Source organism: Engystomops pustulosus, chromosome 1, assembly GCF_040894005.1.
Source record: "Engystomops pustulosus chromosome 1, aEngPut4.maternal, whole genome shotgun sequence".
Taxonomy (NCBI): domain Eukaryota; kingdom Metazoa; phylum Chordata; class Amphibia; order Anura; family Leptodactylidae; genus Engystomops; species Engystomops pustulosus.
Genome location: NC_092411.1, coordinates 279,093,258 through 279,105,409, shown reverse-complemented (window position 1 = coordinate 279,105,409; position 12,152 = coordinate 279,093,258). Strand labels below are relative to the sequence as shown.

General features: G+C 37.7%; 1 protein-coding gene across 2 annotated transcripts in view; it reads left to right on the top strand.

The window, feature by feature from the left end:
* CTNNA2 (catenin alpha 2) overlaps positions 1 to 12,152 on the top strand; it is a 1,396,423-nt gene that overhangs the window by 874 nt on the left and 1,383,397 nt on the right. The gene's annotated exons all lie outside the window — the stretch shown is intronic.

The window sequence follows — 12,152 nt, the reverse complement described above, 5'->3', positions numbered from 1 at the left end:
AACTTTTACGATTTTTTAGAATTTTCCTTATTGTATTATTCTTACTTTTTTGTTATTTTAATTTTTTTTTTCTAGTTATTTTTTTAATGTATGCACCAGAATAATAATTTTTTTTTTCCCCGGAGTTTATTCTTCATTATTCTCAAGCCGCTTGGCTATTCCTCATTATTTAGTGCCGGCTCAGCACTTCCAAGAGTTTTCCTATGTGCCGTATGTAGTGACTCCTCAGCTGTAGCCTCCTGGTCCAGGCTGTGGCTCGGAGTATCAGGAGCAAGAATATCAAGAACTTCTTCTTGGCTTAAAATAGACAAATATGTAGAATACCTGCAAATCATTTCTTAAATTATTATATATATATATATTTTTTTTTAATTTATATTATTTGCATTTACTTATTGTATTTTATCTTATTTCACTGAACATGGAGCCAACGTTAACTTAATTATCAATAATATCACATTTATGCATAAATCAGTAATTTTACTTTATTAACCTATATTATTATTATTATTATTATTATTATTATTTATTATTATTAGTATTAGTATCATTATTGTATTCCTGTAAGTAGTAATAGTTTTAGTACCAGCAGCTGTAGTGTATTATTTGTTTGTATTATTTAATATATAGTATACATTTGTTTATTGTTTTCTTTTCTTCTTCTTCTTAGTCTTGTATTACTTGTACTATAAGCGCTTTTATGACTTTTTTATTCGTTGTTCTTTTAGTTAGTTGAATAGTTGCAATGTAAGTAGCAGCAGGAGTCGTAGTGATATCATGGATTGATTGATATTATGTGTTTGTTTGTTTATGCATTTTATTGTTACTATGAATGTTTGTATAATCTATTGTGTTTATGATTATTCCCTTTTTATTGTTGCTATTGTCACCTATCCTTGTCTACAGTGATGAAGTGCTGAATTATTAACCCCCTCCTGTCCCTGCTGTAGCTACAGGCTTGGCTCATCACTCTATTCTGCACATTGTCATTAGGTTAATCATTGCCCGGGCTAATGTGCCCGGGCTAATGTGTGTGTTGGGTCACTATTGGGAAAGCTCCAGAGGGACCATAATGTTATTGCTGATGTAGATGTCATCGCCTGCTGCTGCTCTGGATGTGTTTGCTGCCCTTTAGTGTTGTGTTGTGTATTGGCTTTGCGTCTACACTGGAAAGAGATAATTATTCGTGAATGAGAATTTAGGATATTTTTATTATGTTTGTTTTCATTGTCTATTACATATATGGGACCTATCCGACAAGTTTCTGGTTTCTACATTGATGCAAGCGATTGTTGAGTTGATTTGCGCATCATATTGGTCAAACGTCTAATGAGTGGATTGATGGGGTCCCCTCTTATGATACATGTAGACTTCTCCTGGCTACATGCATTCATGGAAGGTACCTACTAAATGTTTTGGGTTGACGCCTAGTAGTATGGTGTTTTGTTATAACTTTTTTGTTCTTGTGGTTACTTGGGTCTCCAGTAGTCAATGAGATGTCTCAGGAGACAGTAGTCTTCACCCTGTGGCTCTTCAGCTCCTCTTTGACTATAACTCCCATCATGTACTTGGCTGTTAACCACTTTCAAAAGACAAGTTTAATGGAGTAAAAGAGAAACCCCTCAACGAGCAAAGAACCTTACAATGCGCACCGTCTGCCGAACTTTATGGATTGGAGTCGTTTGGTGACTTTTAGATGAAATTTATTATTAAATTTTACTTGAAAATGCATATGATCCGGCAACATGATAATACAAAAAGGCTTCTAGAATGTTCCAAAGATCCGTAGGACTTTCTCCATCTTTGCTGTATGATTCAGTTTGGTTTATCCTTGGTGATGCTTGGTATAATGTTGGTGAAACAATTGGTAACATTTTGGAAAAAAGCAGAAATGTATATAAAATAAAAATGAAAAACATACAATTTAAATGTATTAATACTGTATTGCGAATTTAGATTCGTTCGTTTCAAGCTACCCCCCCAAAAAATTGATGATTTATTTGGTGCATCTTTGGATTGTCTAGGGTAAGTTTTAAGTATCAATGGGGCACATTCAGCACACCCTGGTTCTAAGTGCCCCCCATCCCTAATGCACTGGGCCATCGGTGCTGACCTGGCATAGAATTGTACCTTAACCTGTGCTTGAACGGGCACAGACTTTAGGCAGCGTGCAGGACAGAAACACCCCACGGCGCCCAACTGCACAGGCTGCCCCCCCCCCCCACACCGCCCAAACTTTATAGTTGGTGGAGAAGGGAATTGCAACTAAACCTGTTTTCAGCCATATAAGCCGTGACCAATCCCTCCCAATGAATAATTGAGCATTGCTTGAGTACTTCTGGTTTTCGGGCCTGCGCCCAGCAAGAACTTTCAGGGGTTCACAGGACCTGCCTCAGTCAGTAAATGGCTCCGTCAAACTACGGGATGTCACTTCCTTTTTTTTCCCTGTTCTGTGGAGGCCACTATTTAGAGCAGGTCCAAAAAAATTATAAGAACAATGCAGGAACCGAAAGTAAAAGTGGTAAAAACAGAGATTCTACCAACCTGCTCCAGCCCCAGACCTTAGATTCCTGGGAAACCCCTTTAAAGAAGTTCTCCATTTTCATTGGATGCCCCGGGATCTCGTATCCAAAATGCAGTCTCCTGGATTACAAACTGGAAGTTTCATAAGTCACTCATCAGTCACAGGATGGAGAATTGTGATGCCTCTCTAGTCTTCATATTTAGTTGCTTAACGTAAGGTAACTTTTTTAGCAAATTTTTTACCTTTTCACCTTAAGTTGGAAATTTACCCAAAGTTGTCACTGAATTGTTACATCTTTGGTAGTAACATTTTTAACACATATATGTTAATTTTGAAAAATTAATGGAGATTTCAAGATTTCAATAACATAGGACTTCACGAACTTCCTCATTAACTAGATCCGCACCTACACAGGACGTTTTTTCAAACTTTTTTCATGTTCAAAGTTTAAGGCTAATGGCTCTCACTGACCGACCGTCATACTGACTGTGATAGATGTTATTGTACAAGCTGTAGCCCCCGGTATTGCCCCGATTGGTAAACTGCTCTTAGCCTTAACATTATGGAATGGGTTAACAAAAATATATTCTCTCTTTCCCTTTCTATGTCTCTCTGTGTCTCTGTCCTTCTGTATTTCTCGCTCTATCTCTCAGTCTGTCTCTAGCTCTGTCTGTCTTTCTTTCTTTCCCTGTCTCTCTCTTTCCCTGTCTCTCTCTCTCTCTCTGTGTCTATCAATATCTATCTATCATATTACCTGACATATTCACAGTACTCATTGCCTATAGTAACAAATCAAAACTCAGAGCTCATATTAATGACCTGTGGCAAAATACAAACTGATTGGATCGTGATCGGTTGCTAAAGCTTTGCTGTGATTGGTTGCTTACTGCCGCAGCAGCAGACTATGACTCCTGTATATGGTGGTTAATACGTGTATTTTGGGAAGTGCGGGGTTAAAATTTCAACTCAAAACCGAATCTATGATATTCTATGAGTCACAGAGAACGGCTGTGCAAAATTTGGTGATTGTAAACGTGGTGGAGCAGAATCCTTCTGCAAATATCCATGCACAAATACACACACACATACATACATGCACACACACAAACATACATACATATATATACACACATACATGCACGCACACGTACATACTTACATACACACATACATACATATATACACAGATGCAAACATTCATATTTATATATTCACACATACATACACATATATAAATACACATACATACATACACACATAAATATACACACACACATACACACACATACATACACACATACATATATACACACATACACACACATACACATACATATATACATACATACACATACTCAATTTTACTAAAACCTTTGAATATTCGACACCAACATTACCAACCCCATCTCTTTACATCCCTAATCGACTTTGTTTCACTGATTCTGGCACATTTGGAATATTTTTCTTGCCAGAACCCAGAAGAGCCCATCTGATGGTCCAACCTCCTGATAGATAAACGACAGCATGGACAAATCATGTTCTTGCACCTGGCACTAAATACAGCACTGCATGCCCGACAGTGCCACCTCCCTGCCAAGTGGCATAGGGGGCAGAATAGATGCAATTCATGGCTATGCACCAAATCTTCTGCCTTGAAATTTCTATAAATTGAAGTAAATTTATCAAGTGCGTTGCCAAGTCATTACATATCAGCGCTGCCATAGATTTTATCACCAGCAGTTACAGGTATCCACAAATAATAGATTACAAAATATAGAAGATGTGGTATATAAGGACTTACCTGTTTTTTTGGTAGATTTGCAGTTTTATCAAATAAATTTTTGATGGAACTTTGTAAAAACTTTTTTGTAATAAAACAAAAATGCTTCGAAAACATTTTTTATTTTAAACGGCTGGTATTAGTGGAAAGTAGAAAGTTATGCAGAGCATAAGAGGGAGAAGCTGTTACTGAGAACTGAGGGATCATGGGAGTTGTAGATGTAGATGGTGACCATTTTAAAAATAATCCCGCCTACTTTAGAAAGTCCATCAATTTTGTAAATTAATGGCATTGAGTTTTGTTGTATTCATTTATTTATAGCCTTATAGTTTTTGAATCAGATGTTCAAATTCCTGTAAAACCCTTTTAACTAAGCCACATAGGGAAGCCTGGTGCATTTTCCCTTTTGCCAAAAATTTTTTTAAAGTGTAAAATAAATAAAAATTTTGATGATTTTACAAATAAAATAAAAACAATTGATACCAATATATAATTCTTACTGTTTATGAACTGCAAGGAACTAGACCTTAGTAGCCTCCAATGGGGTTCGCTAGTGTTGGGGCCCACCCGGTAGATCCTCTGATTCTCCGGTGGGCCAGTCTGACACTAGATTGATATAATACTTTCCAATGCAATACAAGGACTGGTGTACATAGGTATTTTCTAAGTCCTTCTAATCAGGATAAGGCAGATAATGTCCTTTAAGTGCATCCCTGGAGATTTGAGCTAATTTTTTAATAAAGTTATTTACATTGGAATGAGATATAATATAGATAAGAATTGTTTATATTTGTTTTTTTCTAAATTATGTGATGATGATCCTAATAATTTATAGGGTTTATCATTGTAACTCTCTAGTTTAACTGGCAGTAAGTGCTTAACACTGCCTCTACAGGAGAGATGAGACATTACATTAGTAGGGTATATGTGCAGCACATGGTAATATACATTAGTCCAAAGTATGAGAAACTATTTGTAGCTAATCTCTGTTATGTCTTATAGATTGATACATATCTTCTATGGGTCTGTTCACATGTCCGTTTTTTTTTTTTTCACTGTTGTGCAGAATGTAAGAAAAAAATAGCAGCATGCAGTATTTTTTTCTCACATGTGGACCACAGACTTCCGTGGACATTAAAAAAAAGGATGCAAATACAATACGGACTGCACACAGATATCACACATCTATATTTTCTATGGACATGCAATGGACCCTCAGAATGGTAATAAGTAGGGCTGGGTCTTATGGCTCCGCCCCTAGCACTTCCTGTAAAGGAGGAAGTTATCACTAATAGAACTAAACATCAGACCTCCCCTATTCAAAACATTTTAGGACTTATGAGACCTGTAATTTTGGTGTTTCAAGAAAATTCCAGTAAACCTAATATTTTATATATTAAGTAGAGTTCCCCTTTAAGGACAGAAAAAAATTTATGAATTCATGCAGTGCCACAGTAAGAGGTAAGATTATATTATAGGATATGCCACATTTAAATTTTTTTTTTAACTATTAAAAATGAAACTATTTTTTTATAAAACGGACACGTGGATTATGCACGTATCACTATTATTGTTATTATTATTACGCTTCCATTTGCAGCTCTGTTGCTTTGCTGTGTTAATCCTTTTAGCATCCGTTATTACTGAGGCACAACTGCAATCTCCCTGCTTAATAGTCATTGGATTTTAAGGATATTGCGCCTCTTATTTGTACAGGGAATGGCTATCTAGCACATTACCATTTTATAGTGTGGATTTTACTTTGTGGATTATAGAGGAATTAAAGGGTTAGTACAGGAGAAGCTTCGTATTAAAGCTTCAGGTATGTAATAGGAGGTGGTGTACGGTTTATAGGGGCAGTCGGAGGTCACAGAAATGTTGCTCCAGTTGAGTAAACAGACTCCTCCTACCGTATTTGGGGAGGGGTTTTTTTGTAATTTTTTTTTTTAAATTAAGTTAGGTTCTATCCTGTGGATGGAGCTAACTTGTTTCTCGGGAAAACCCCTTTAATAATCATCCAGACCCTGATCAGAAAATGCTGTACATTATTACTAGTGGCCGACAATACACAGGCTGACGCTCTACATTCCTTCATTCTTGTATCAGTCGCAGACATTAGTGGCCTCTAGTAACTTACAGGTGATGATCTGCTCCATCGGGAAGAGGTCGTCATTACCACTTCTCCCGGCCGTGACTTATCACTGCCGAATTTGCCACCAGATTTCTTCAGCTCTGTCCATCACACTGTGTCCCTAAAAATACCACAGTCAGGGCAGTGATATAGTAGTTATATTTTGTACATAGGGGCAGTATTATAGTAGTTATATTTTGTACATAGGGGGCAGTATTATAGTAGTTATATTTTTGTACATAGGGGGCACTATTATAGTAGTTATATTTTTGTACATAAGGGGGCAGCAATATAGTCGTTATATTTTTGTACATAGGGGCAGTATTATAGTAGTTGCATTCTTGTACATAGGGGCAGTATTATAGTAGTTATATTCTTGTACATAGGGGGCAGTATTATAGTAGTTATATTCCTGCACATGGGGGGCAGTATTATAGTAGTTATATCCTTGTACATAGTGGGCAGTATTATAGTAGTTATATTCTTGTACATAGGGGGCAGTATTATAGTAGTTATAGTCTTGTACATAGGGGGCAGTATTATAGTAGTTATATTCCTGCACATGGGGGGCAGTATTATAGTAGTTATATTCTTGTACATAGGGGGCAGTATTATAGTAGTTATATTCTTGTACATAGGAGGCAGTATTATAGTAGTTATATTCCTGTACATAGGGGGCAGTATTATAGTAGTTATATTCTTGTACATAGTGGGCAGTATTATAGTAGTTATATTCTTGTACATAGGGGGCAGTATTATAGTAGTTATAGTCTTGTACATAGGGGGCAGTATTATAGTAGTTATATTCCTGCACATGGGGGGCAGTATTATAGTAGTTATATTCTTGTACATAGGGGGCAGTATTATAGTAGTTATATTCTTGTACATAGGAGGCAGAATTATAGTAGTTATATTCCTGTACATAGGGGGCAGTATTATAGTAGTTATATTCTTGTACATAGGGAGCAGTATTATAGTAGTTATATTCTTGTACATAGGGAGCAGTATTATAGTAGTTATAGTCTTGTACATAGGGGGCAGTATTATAGTAGTTATATTCTTGTACATAGGGGGCAGTATTATAGTAGTTATATTCTTGTACATAGGGGGCAGTATTATAGTAGTTATATTTTTGTACATAGGGGGCAGTATTATAGTAGTTATATTCTTGTACATAGGGGGCAGTATTATAGTAGTTATATTCTTGTACATAGGGGGCAGTATTATAGTAGTTATATTCTTGTACATAGGGGGCAGTATTATAGTAGTTATATTCTTGTACATAGGGAGCAGTATTATAGTAGTTATATTCTTGTACATAGGGGACAGTATGATAGTAGTTATATTCCTGTACATAGGGAGCAGTATTAAAGTAGTTAGATTCCTGTACATAGGGGGCAGTATTATAGTAGTTATATTCCTGTACATAGGGGGCAGTATTATAGTAGTTATATTCCTGTACATAGGGGGCAGTATTATAGTAGTTATAGTCTTGTACATAGGGGGCAGTATTATAGTAGTTATATTCTTGTACATAGGGGGCAGTATTATAGTAGTTATATTCTTGTACATAGGGGGCAGTATTATAGTAGTTATATTCTTGTACATAGGGGGCAGTATTATAGTAGTTATATTTTTGTACATAGGGGGCAGTATTATAGTAGTTATATTCTTGTACATAGGGGGCAGTATTATAGTAGTTATATTCTTGTACATAGGGGGCAGTATTATAGTAGTTATATTCTTGTACATAGGGGGCAGTATTATAGTAGTTATATTCTTGTACATAGGGAGCAGTATTATAGTAGTTATATTCTTGTACATAGGGGACAGTATGATAGTAGTTATATTCCTGTACATAGGGAGCAGTATTAAAGTAGTTATATTCTTGTACTTAGGGGGCAGTATTATAGTAGTTATATTCTTGCACATAGGGGGCAGTATTATAGTAGTTATATTCTTGCACATAGGGGACAGTATTATAGTAGTTATATTCTTGTACATAGGGGGCAGTATTATAGTAGTTATATTCTTGTACATAGGGGCAGTATTATAGTAGTTATATTGCTGCACATAGGGGAACACTTATCTATATTTATATCTTGTATTTATTAGGTAGTATTTAATAACTGTTTTCATGTTCATAGTGATAGTCTTATAGTTATTATATTGTATATATAAGAGTCAGTCTTATAGTTATTTTCCTGTACATAGTGTTCAGTATAATAATAATTCTTCTACAGTATTCTAGTAACCCTTACACTGATACTTGGTTGCGGAGACAGAACCATGTTGGGTTATGGGGATATCAGTTCTGTGCTTCACTTTATGACATGGAGGGAGCGACATTCACAAGAAATCATTGTGACTATTTTTATCAGATAATTCAGGGATTAGATACATTGATGTGTGTATCCTAGCAATATCTTTCTACATGATATAATGTATCTCGTCTTAGGTTGAAAGATCCAATCTTTCTGCCGGGATGTTGCTCGTTGTGTGATCTGTGGGATAAATAATGAGGCAGTTACTATGGAGGCAGTAACCTTCACTACTTCTCTAATACTTTACCTTACTCTGTGTAAAGCTTCATATCTTTCCTATATAGTCACACACTATAAGTAGTATGGTACAGGGAAGAGTGAACTAAGAAAAGATGAATAATGGCACGTGTGTTGGTGTTTGTCATCCAGGGCATAGGACCCTGAGTACTAGTGGATTATAATATTGGGCAGTTTGGGGGGAAACCAGAGTCCAAGCCTTCTGGAAGGGGGGGGGGGGGGTGCGGCCATCCATACCAGCCAGAAAATTCTATACTGAGAAAGACCTTCACCCATGAAATTCTTATACATCTGTTCCTGCTCTCTTGTACACAAGAGCCGTTTCAGGACCTTTGAAGGTCCTGAAACCACAGATAGGTCACATCCTCCATTCCCCAAGAAGCTGATTCTAGTAGCAGATGTAAGGAGTGATTCCAGACTTGTAGGGGCTATAATATTCATACAGCCCAGGGTCCATGGTGGTCATATCCGCCCCTGAGGTATATGTCACCTATCGCACATATCAGGTCTTTCTATATTTTGACCTCCTGTACCATAAAGACTCATAAAGAAATCCCAATCACAGCTACTAATAATTGTAGGAAGGAGGCGCATGACGTAAAGTATGATAGACTATAGAGTAGTAATCATGTGATGAGTGAGCAGCCTACTAGGAGTTGTAGTAGGTTTAACACATATAAATGGGGGTGATGGTAAATTATAGCGAATGGTTGGCTGCTGCTGCGACCCTTGGGTGCCGGCGCTTGTGGTCCCCGAGTAGAGAAGTTGGAAAAGTGCAACAAAATAACTCAGTTTTTAAGGTTACAGCATAAATGAGCGGAGTTGATTATGATGGTAACAATCTTATTAGTAGACAAATTAGAGGGACAATGCATTTCAGGCACGGACATTAGGAGCACTTACATAACAGCCACATTGTAACACAGACCCGCTGGAGCACAAGAAGGGATTGTTCCCTTCCTGAAATGCGTTGTCCAGGGTCATAACTACAGTAATGGCAGCCATAGGGGGTGCACAGTGCAAGGGGGCCCCGACATTTGGGGTATTGGGTGTATGATGTATGTGGTGTGTATATAATATATGTGTGCATATATGCTGTATATGATATTGTATGTTTATGTATATTTGCTGTGTGTGTATATGTGATGTGTATTTGCTGTATATATATGCGGTGTGCGAATCCTGTATGTATGTTTAGGCTGTATATGTGTGTATATGATATATGTGTATATATAATATATGTGATGTGTATTTGCTGTATGCATATGAGTGTGCAAATCCTGTATGTATGTTTATTCTGTATGTGTGTATATGATATATGGTGAGGCCGCTGCTGCCTCGTCACATGACGTGGGCTGCAACTGTACGGGTTAATTTATCCTACTCAAACTTGCGCTCACCTTTCATTCAGGACACAAATTGAGCATAAACCATACTTCATACAGCTCCAGCACTCCAATTATTATTCGCTGCCAGCACTTATATAAATACACTGCAATTATACTAGGACCAGTAAGTCTCCCACTCTACATCCACTCTTGCTGATGCAGGGATTGGGGTAGGTGTGAAGAAGAGATGACCACATGTCCTTTGGGGTCTGCACAGACCAGTCTCCAGGTCAGAATTTATCAGGCTGTAAAAACTCCAGAATGCCATAAAAAACTGCCAATAGAGCATACTCTCCCTAAATGGTCATATAAGGCCTAGCTGAGAGATCATGGGATTAATAGCAAATCAGAAAGAATGTGAAAGATGCAATATGCATAAAAGAAGTGTTATATACTGCAAGGTGCTGGTACATGTCCGGGAGGGTGGAGTTGTATTTTCCTAATAGGTCTTCTTTAAGGTGCCCATACACTTTCCATACCCGTCAGCTGATAACTATTTTTCCTGATTCTGCCAAGTAAAGCCTGTGAGTTCTTTCAATAGAAGACATTGTCCAAATCTCGAATCTCACCACCATGGGTTCACTATATTGACACTCCTCTCTGGCAGACAGAATTAGTATACACATCACTCAGCTGTTTTGATGCACAATATGTGTTTCCCTTCACATCCCCCCCTATAGCGACATTGTTTGCTTATGTATTTTGGCGACACATCCCCAGAACGGATTCATCCTCTGTGATATGCTGATCCCATTAGGTGAGCTCAGCTGGAAATCGGAGATCAAGAAAAGCTTTTGTGTATTTGCAGTCTTTCGGAAACATGGGCCCCTCAGAAAACCTGAAACAGGTCATTTTTCTGGCATCCACTTAGAGTTGCTCTTATATCGTCGTCAGGGGGGCGCTTATGCTGGAATTGATAGGACAGAGAATGCCACATATACAGATGATTGTAATATTATTACTCCCACTGGCCTTCGGCAGGTCTTTAATGAGCCGTGCATGGTAAGTGAGTCTATGCGTCTGTCGGGTTGTTGGATGCCAACTGTATCCCTCTGCAATGTGTCTGCGTACTGTCGATAGACAGCTGATGTGACCGAGAGGAGAAGCCATCGTCTAACATGAGACATCAGGAAGTATATTGTGTCCAAATTATGTTTTAACAAAGCCTTAATCAAAACCTATAAAAATGTTATGCCAAGACTTGGGACATACATTCAATTTGTAGATCATGTAACTGGAACTTAAAGGGACTCGTCCTTCGATGCAACCCAGTTCCATGTGTGATGACGGGGCTCGTCAGCATCATGAGGCTCGTTAACACTCCATACTAATGTGTTGACTTTATTGAGATATCTGAACATATGTTCTACAGTGTCTTTTGAGTTTCATTGGCCAAAAAGATAACTTTTCTAGTGAGCCAAAGGACAACTCTTCTAGTGAGCCAAAGGACAACTCTTCTAGTGAGCCAAAGGACAACTCTTCTAGTGAGCCAAAGGACAACTCTTCTAGTGAGCCAAAGGACAACTCTTCTAGTGAGCCAAAGGACAACTCTTCTAGTGAGCCAAAGGACAACTCTTCTAGTGAGCAAAAGGATAACCCTGCTAGTGAGCCAAAGGACAACTCTGCTAGTGAGCCAAAGGACAACTCTTCTAGTGAGCCAAAGGATAACTCTGCTAGTGAGCCAAAGGACAACTCTGCTAGTGAGCCAAACGATAACTCTTCTGGTAAGCCAAAGGATAACTCTTCTAGTGAGCCAAAGGATAACTCT